Below are 8,259 nucleotides of genomic sequence, written 5' to 3'. Positions count from 1 at the left end.
GAGGACCTGACATCACTCCAGTTACACAACTTTAGAGACTAGATGCTAAACTGAAAACATTCAGATCAGCTAGCAGCTTAGTTATTGTAATATGTAATTTTTTTCTATAAAGGAATTTATCAAAAGAATTCCCTTGTAAAGTAGGTTTTTAGCAAGAATGAAAAAGGCTAGAATAATTAGGCTTAGAAAATGGGGACAGGAATGTTACTGTACTTCAAGTCATTCTCACCAGTGGATCTGTTAACATAAAAACACACCGGTTCCCAATCTGCTATCAATCTCCCCTCCCTTAAATTTCTACTTTTCTCATTCCAAAACTTTTTCTAAGTAATGCAGGTTAGGGATATGTATAATACAGGCCTCAGAAATACTGCAAGTTCAGTTCAAGACCACCTCATATAAAAATTATGTTTACACTACATTGTACTCTATTAAGCTGTGCGATAGCATTATGTCTAAAAAATGTACATCATCTGAGCCTTCAGCGAGTCATAATTTTTTTGCTGGTAGAGGGTCTTGTCTCAGTTTTGATGGCTGCTGACAGACGAGGGTAGTGGTTGCTGAAGGCTGGTATGACTGGCAATTTCTTAAAATAAGACCACAATGAAGTTAGCTGCATTGATCAACTCTTCCTTTCAGGAACAACTCTAGCATGCAGTGCCATCGGATAGCATTTTACCCACAGCAGAACTTTCAAAATTGGAGTCAATCCTCTCAAACCCCATGCTGCTTTATCAACTAAGTTTGTCATATACTAAATCCTTAGTTGTCATTTCAGCAGTCTACACAGCATCTTCACCACCAGTAGATGACATCTTAAGAAACCACTTTGTTCATCCATAGGAAACACCTCCTCATCCATTAAAGATCTATCATGAGGTTGCAGCAATTTAGTCACATCTTCAGGCTCCACTTCTACTTCTAGTTCTCTTGCTACTTGCACCACATCAGCATTTACTTCCTCCACTGAAGTCTTGAACTCCTCAAAAGTCATTCATGAGGACTGGAATCAACTTCTTCCAAACTCCTGTTAATGTTATTTTGACCTCTTCTGATGAATCATGAATGTTTTTAATGGTCCCTAGAATGGTGAACCCCTTCCAGAAGGTTTTCAGTTGACCTTGCCCAGGTCCATCAGTGGAATCACTCCATGGCTGCTAGAGCCTTACAAAACGTATTTCGTTAAAATACATTTTGCAGTGAACGTGGGCTGTAGAATGAATATTGTGTTAATCTGTACATCTTCATCAGAGCTCTTGGGTGACCAGATAATGAACAGTAATATTTTGAAAGGAATCTTTTTTCTGAGCAGTAGGTCTCAACAGTGGGCTTAAAATACTCAGTAAACCATGTTGTAAACAGGTATGTTACCACCTAGGCCTTGTTGTTCCATTTATAGAGCACAGACAGAGTAGATTTAGCATAATTCTTAAGGGCCCTAGGATTTTCAAAATGGTAGATGAGCATTGGCTTAAAGTCATCAGCTACATTAGTCCCTAACAAGAGAGTCAGCCTGTCCTTTGAAGCTCTGAGGCCAGGCATTGACCTCTCTAGAAGTCATAGGTGGCCTCTTCCAATATAAGGCTGTTCTACCTACAGTGAAAATCTGTTGTTCAGTACAGCCCCCCACATTAGTTAGCTAGATTTTTCTGGATAATTTGCTGCAGCTTCTACCTCAGCACTGCTGCTTCACCTCGCACTTTGATGTTATGGAGACAGCCTCTTTCCTTACACCTCATGATCCAACCTTAGCTGGCTTCAAACTTTTCTTCTGCAGCTTCCTCCCCCCTCAGCCTTCATAGAATTAAAGAGTTAGGGCCTCACTCTGGATTAGGTTTTGGCTGAAGGGAATGTTGTGGCTGATTGGATTTCCTTCAAGAACTTTTCCCTCAAACTCACAATGTGGCTAACTGGCACAAGAGTCCTCGCTTTCGGCCAGTCTCTGCTTTGGACATGCCTTCTAACCTAAGCTTTGTCATTTCTAGCCTTTGATTTAAAGTGAGAGACATGTGACTTCCTTTCACTTAAACACTTAGAGCCCACTGTAGGGTTATTAATTGCCTTATATCAATACCGTTGTATCTCAGGGAATAGGGAGGCCTGAGGAAAGGCAGAGAGACGGGGAATGGCATGTTGGTGGTGGAACAGTCAGAACACACAAATTTATCAGTTGTTTGCCATCTCATATGGGCACGGTTCATGGTGCCCCAGAACAACTACAATAATAGCATCAAAGATCACCGAAGACCATAACAAATATAATAACAAAAAAATCTGAAATACTGAATTACCGAAATGTGACAGACACAAAGTGAGCAAGTGCTGCTGGAAAAATGGTGCCGACAGACTTGCTCAAGGCCAGGTTGCCACAAACCTTCAATTTGTAAAAAGTGCAATGAAGCAAAACGCAATAGCACAAGGTGTGCCTGTACACTGTATCTTTTCCATGTCTGTAGACTTCCACAACGTAATTCAGTGGTTGCAATAATATTCTGCTTTTTGGCTATTCCACACCTTAACCATCTTGTATTAGTGATTAAGTCACTATAGGCAGCGGAGCATTGATGAGTCAGGGAAGGACCCCGAGAAACCTAATAAGGAGATTCCATTTAATAAAGATTAAGAAAAGCTGTTCTCTTTCAACTGCCATACCTTCCTTCTTGACCACCTCAGAGTGATTATTCCCATTAAGTGCCTTCAGCTGACCAGGTGAAAGAATTGAAAGAATGTTAACTTTTCTTACCATTTGGGGATTTTGTATGCTGCTTCCATAATGTTTATCTCGTTAATTTATATTTTTCAAATAGCATTTGTACACCAGTGCAAGAGAGCCTCCGTAGGGAGGACAAGTGGTTAGATATTTTAAACAGTAAATAGAGTTCATTGATCAGAAACGGGGATTGGAAGACAAAAGAGGAAAATAGCTGAAGAGAAACCCACATTGCTAGGCCCTCGGGGTGTTTTTTTAATGGGCTCACGGGAAATGGAGATGTTTGTGACCTGCTGCCTAAATGAGTTCCTGCTGTTTCTGTGTTTAAAATTATAAATCTACAATCTTTGTAAGAGCGTGTGCATAAACACCTTTTTAAAATAGGAAAGTCTTAAGAAGAAGGATCTACAATATTCAGCTGATTACACAACAATAACAAACTGAAAAGAACTGGCTTAGTAGTAAGAAGTAAGTGAAGGCCGAGATTACATAAATCTTTGTTCAATGCCTACCAGCAACATTTCAATGTTTACCTAAAGCCTCTAGCAGTGTCATGCATAATTTACTGCATATATTAATTTTGAACACCAAGATGGGGAGAGTCAGTCTCACCATCTTAAAGGCTGTAAAAAAAACTTCAAAATACAGAGATGACTTATGCCAGAGACAAATTGGAGGTTCTATTAAATTGGAATGTTCTTGGATAAGTCAACAATAGCCTCTATTCAAAATGAAAAATTGAGGGTTTTTTCAAATGTGATCCTGGAACTATAAGAATGTTATGATTATTTAAAATGAAAGTAAATTATAAGTATTTCTCTATTTTAAAGCACCGAGGTTCACATCTGTTCCGTGACATTACAGTGGAATTTTTTACAAGATCTGCTGCTGCAATTTCAAGGGAATTACCAAGGCATTATTACAAGAGACCTGAACGGGGTAGTGGTTTCTTGTCTACTTGAGTCATAGATGTAAAATGCTGAAGTATGGAAACTAGGCTTCGTACTTAAAGATAAGTCTGAAACTAGAGAGCTAAGATTTCCACAAAAATTTAGGGAATACTTCAATGCTTGTGGATTTTGCCAATGCTAAATATTTGTAAATTACCTAGATTTAAAGTGTCTGAGGTTTACTATTAGGTAACAATTAAAAGAATGATAATAGAGTTAGTAAGAAACAGCCAAGACTACTATTATTAAGAAATCGTTGAAATTGTGAAGTAAAATTTTCTGAAAGCAACCCTATTTAAAACCACAGAGAAAATCAAGACATGGGCTAGTTCATTCCTTCCACGTTGGTGGAATATACGAGAATTTGCTGGAAATTTTAAGAATTGCATATGTGTGAAAGTAATTGTGTGGGTTTCTCTTAAAGTAGCTCCTAAGCCACTTTCTTAAAATGGTCTATACTATCTCAGTTAAGGATTTTATTTTACTTTTTTTTTTTCTTTTTTTACTGTATCTGGCTACTGATGTGGTGAACCAAGAATGGACTATGAATGGCCTCTCAGTTGTATCTGGATGAAGCAGGAACTTTCCTTTGTTTTTCTGTACATTGCTGAATCTGAACTTCTTGGAAACTGCACACTTAAGCCACCAAATGCTATACTTTAGGATTTTTTTTTTTTTAAATTCTGGAAGTTCCACAGTCTCAAGGCTGGACACATCTTCCTAGCTTTATCCTTTCAGTGCACACAGAAGGTTCTCAGAATTCATATTCTGAGAGCCGCCATCTCATTGGCAGCTGAGAGAGCAAACTCCAGCCGTGTCTAATTCTCCTGGCCTGTTCCCAGTGGCTCTTCTGGACCCACATGAAAACCAATGGGATCTTATTCTCATGCCTAGAAGCTTGTGGTGAGGACTCTTGAGTCAGCATCATATTTTATTTCTCTTCCAAAGCAAATGATGCCTAGTACTTTTGGGTAAATATACCCTCATGTCAAAGACTATTTGTGGTCAAGGATTACAGAAAAGGTCCTTTTACTTTACTTTATTTAGCAGACAAGTCTTTCTTAATGTTTGACTCCATTTCCTTAACCTTTTCAGTGCCCTCCCTTCAGCTCTTGCCCCTCTTTTTTAACTTTCCCCAGGAACAGCAGCATCCTTCTGTGATCCCATCCATCAGCACCACTATTTTGTCACCCTTAGGTTAAACCCTTCCAGGTAAAAATCAGCTCGGCTCTAAGTCTGTGTCTCCGAGGTCTTTAAATCCAAGTAAAGCACTGAAGGGAACTGGGAAGGCTACCTTTTAGAATTCATCTGATTTGCAGTCATTTCCCATGCTTTCCTGGTCATTTAGTCTCGGAAAGCTTACTTTCCAGCTTTGGACTCTATTTCAATTTAAATTCCCTTATTTTTCTGGCTTCAGTACAGGGCATCTAATGCCATACTCTGCAGTTTATGTACTTTGAATCTCATTTTATCTGTAAAATGGAAATGATTACCTACATGAAATTCAAGTAAGAAACTAAGACCTAGAGATACTGTGAAATAATTTGCCTTCTTCAGTAGCCTCCCTCTTGTTCTGGTTCTTTGTAAAACCCAGCATGACCCTGAAAAAAAACTATTGTGGAGGTGCTGCTGAGAGCAACGTAAAGTCAAAGTACAAAGCCTTTGGGTTTTAGAGCACGACCTTTAGTTGGGTGACCCAGTTAGTACAAAGTGAACGCAGGTTCACAATCTTATTTAATCTTTACCACAGCCCTAGGGGTGCAGGGACTATTATCTCCATTTTGCAGAGAAAAAGAGCCGAGGCTTAAGAGTTTAAGTAACTGGCTTAAGGTAAAGATAAAAATCCTCAAATCTAAACGCATTTTCAGAAAGATTTCACAGAAAATGTCTCAAAAGTTGCTTACAACTGAGGTGTGAGCATCTTTCATTTACTGCAGCCGTCTTCTCATTCCTGGGCATGTCAATCAAAAGATTTCAGCAGCACTTCTTAGTACAGCGGAGTTCATTCGTATTCTCAGACTGTCGTGAGTGTGGTGGACTTGGGCTAGATTAAGGCGCCAATTCTTGTTTCAAAAGTGATCTGTGGACCCAAACTGGGCAGTGAAGCGCTCTGACAAGCAAATGAAATGTCAAAATTGTCTGAAACTGTGGTCGAATCGGGATTTTTACATAGGTTTTTAATTTCATCTTTGAGGCCATAGCATGAGCAGATATTGGCCCAATCAGAGAACTGTTGACTTTTTGAGGAATTAGCCTCTCCAGAATCATGGAAACTTTTCCTTTGCTTAGTCTGCTAGTGTGCAGTTTGATTTACTCTAGAAAGAAAATAAAAGATGGGGGATGCGCCTCCTCTATTTTACTTCTATGACTTATCCTTCTCGTTCTTCCCTGGACCACATTTCAACCTCGCCCTGCTTTCCTTTTCTGACCCTCTAATTTCTACTGCTTTTTCGCATCTTACCAAAACTATTTAAATCACTCCACTGATCTCTGATGAGTCTTAATTCTGAATCTGGTTTCTCTAACTTAACTCTGTGAGTGGTAACCACTAAAGGTGTTCTGAGAAGAGGGATGTGGAAGAAATTTCATTTGCTGCCAGATCCCAGACTGGTAAGCCTATTCGCTTCCCTCCATCCCCTGGTCTAAGTGGGCTCACCTCAGCTTCTGCCTTTACACCAGGGGCTTTCAACCTCAGCACTGCTGACATGGGGGGCTGGATAACTGAGAGGGGCTGCGTGCGTCGTCTAGTAGCATCCCTGTCCTCCCCCTGCCCGACGTCAGCTGTACACACACACAGAGCTGTGATCATCCAAAATGCATTCACATACTGCCACCTGTACCCCGGGGGGCAAAACTGCCCCCTAATGAGAACCACTGCTTTAAGAAACACATCTGCTTTTATTTAGATAAACCTTTGACCAAACCCTTGTTTAGCCAATCAACTTGAGTAAGTTTGACATATTAGCCACTGTATGAGCAAGGGACAGAAAAATGTTTTTAAATGGCTAAAATAACCACCATTTATAAGCACCTGTGTTAAGCATACTACTAGATGTTTCATATACAATCGCATTTAATCCTTAAACTCTGAGAGGGAAGTAGCACCCCCACCCCTCACAGATAAGACCACCTCGGATGAATGAACTTGCCACGGTCACACAGGGAGGGGCAGAACTGGCATTCAGCCTGTGAATATGACGCCCGTGTTCACCCCTGCTCTGTACAGCTTCCATTTTGATTGAGATGCCACAGTCTGTATCCCCGAACCTCAGGCCCCTTCTTAAAAAGCTGTCTCTCGCACTTTCCAGGGCCTCCAGAGATCTTTCCGCTCCCAGGCCCCAGACCACTGTTCCCCAAGGGCTGGCTTTATAGCTAACGGGCCCTCCCTCAGCTGTACTTCCCAGCTAGGACACACTGTCCATAAGCCCGGCAGCTCCACCAAGTTGCCTCAGAATCTATTTGGTAAACGACAGATAGAATGATGTTCGTGGAACAAACAAGAACTACAATGCCTAGGAATCCATGTTCTGAGTGCCAAGATTTTATCTGAAAATCTAGGCTATTTGCACCTCTCTAGAAAGTCTTATTTTTCTGTGGTTTTCCCACCTGACCCTGGCTCCGTGAAGGAAGCATCACCTCCAGGCCTCAGGAGAGGCCGGAGGATGCTGTCTTACAGTTAGAGCTTTGAGAGGCATCCTTAGAGCATTTACTCCCCATTATCAAAAGCCGTGAAAAACACCTAAGTGTGAGACCCTGGTCCTCTCTGGCACATCTGTATGCAGCATCTCTAGCACGCTGCGCACTGCCCAGGCCCCCTAGAACCAACCTCGTGGACTTCCTCATCCTCCAGGGCATGATATTAACACTGGTTTGATCCAGCAAAGCTCCCCAATAGATTTATCACGAGATCACTTAGAATCACTAGTTTATCTACAAAGAGACCAGAAACCTGCGCTGAGGGAGTGCGTTCCAGACTTTTCTACCTCCTGCTCTAAGTTTCAAGAGCAAACACCCTTGAGCTGGCGCTGCTAATTCTACCTGAACATGAGAGTCACCTGGGAGCCCTTTTAGACGCGCTGACGTTGGACCTCCCCCTTGAGGTCCTGATGCAGTCAGTGCCGGGTGGGCCGGGCAGGGCGGTGTGGAGGAGATGGGGGTGGGGACATTACACTCTCCAAAGCCAGCCTTGTTAAGCTGTAAGCCCGAAATTTCTTGAAGCCTTGTGTTTAATCTTGATCAATGAACAATTTGCATTTCCCAAACATCCATATTTGGTATCAAAATACCTTAAATTACTAAACTTCCCACATACAACTTCCAAGGGTAAAACCGGTGAGCCTGGAAGATATTTATCACGTATCACATACCTCTGGTGTTAAACTGCTTTCATTTGAGGCAGGTGGGATCCAGGTCTTTAAGAATCCGTCACGCTCTCACAGTCCGCGAAGCCTGCGTCATGTAAAAAATCTTCCAGCTTCCCAACAGTTGGCCGTTCTCCTCGGGCTCCTGCGGGCCCCTTCCCATTTGAGCGAGCGCCTAGACTTTCCCACCGCCAGGTTCTTGAGGGCTTCCTAGGCTGCGTGGTTGCAGCTGCTTCTA

Source organism: Camelus ferus, chromosome 30 (assembly GCF_009834535.1).
Source record: "Camelus ferus isolate YT-003-E chromosome 30, BCGSAC_Cfer_1.0, whole genome shotgun sequence".
Classification (NCBI taxonomy): domain Eukaryota; kingdom Metazoa; phylum Chordata; class Mammalia; order Artiodactyla; family Camelidae; genus Camelus; species Camelus ferus.
This window is presented reverse-complemented; position numbering follows the sequence as displayed.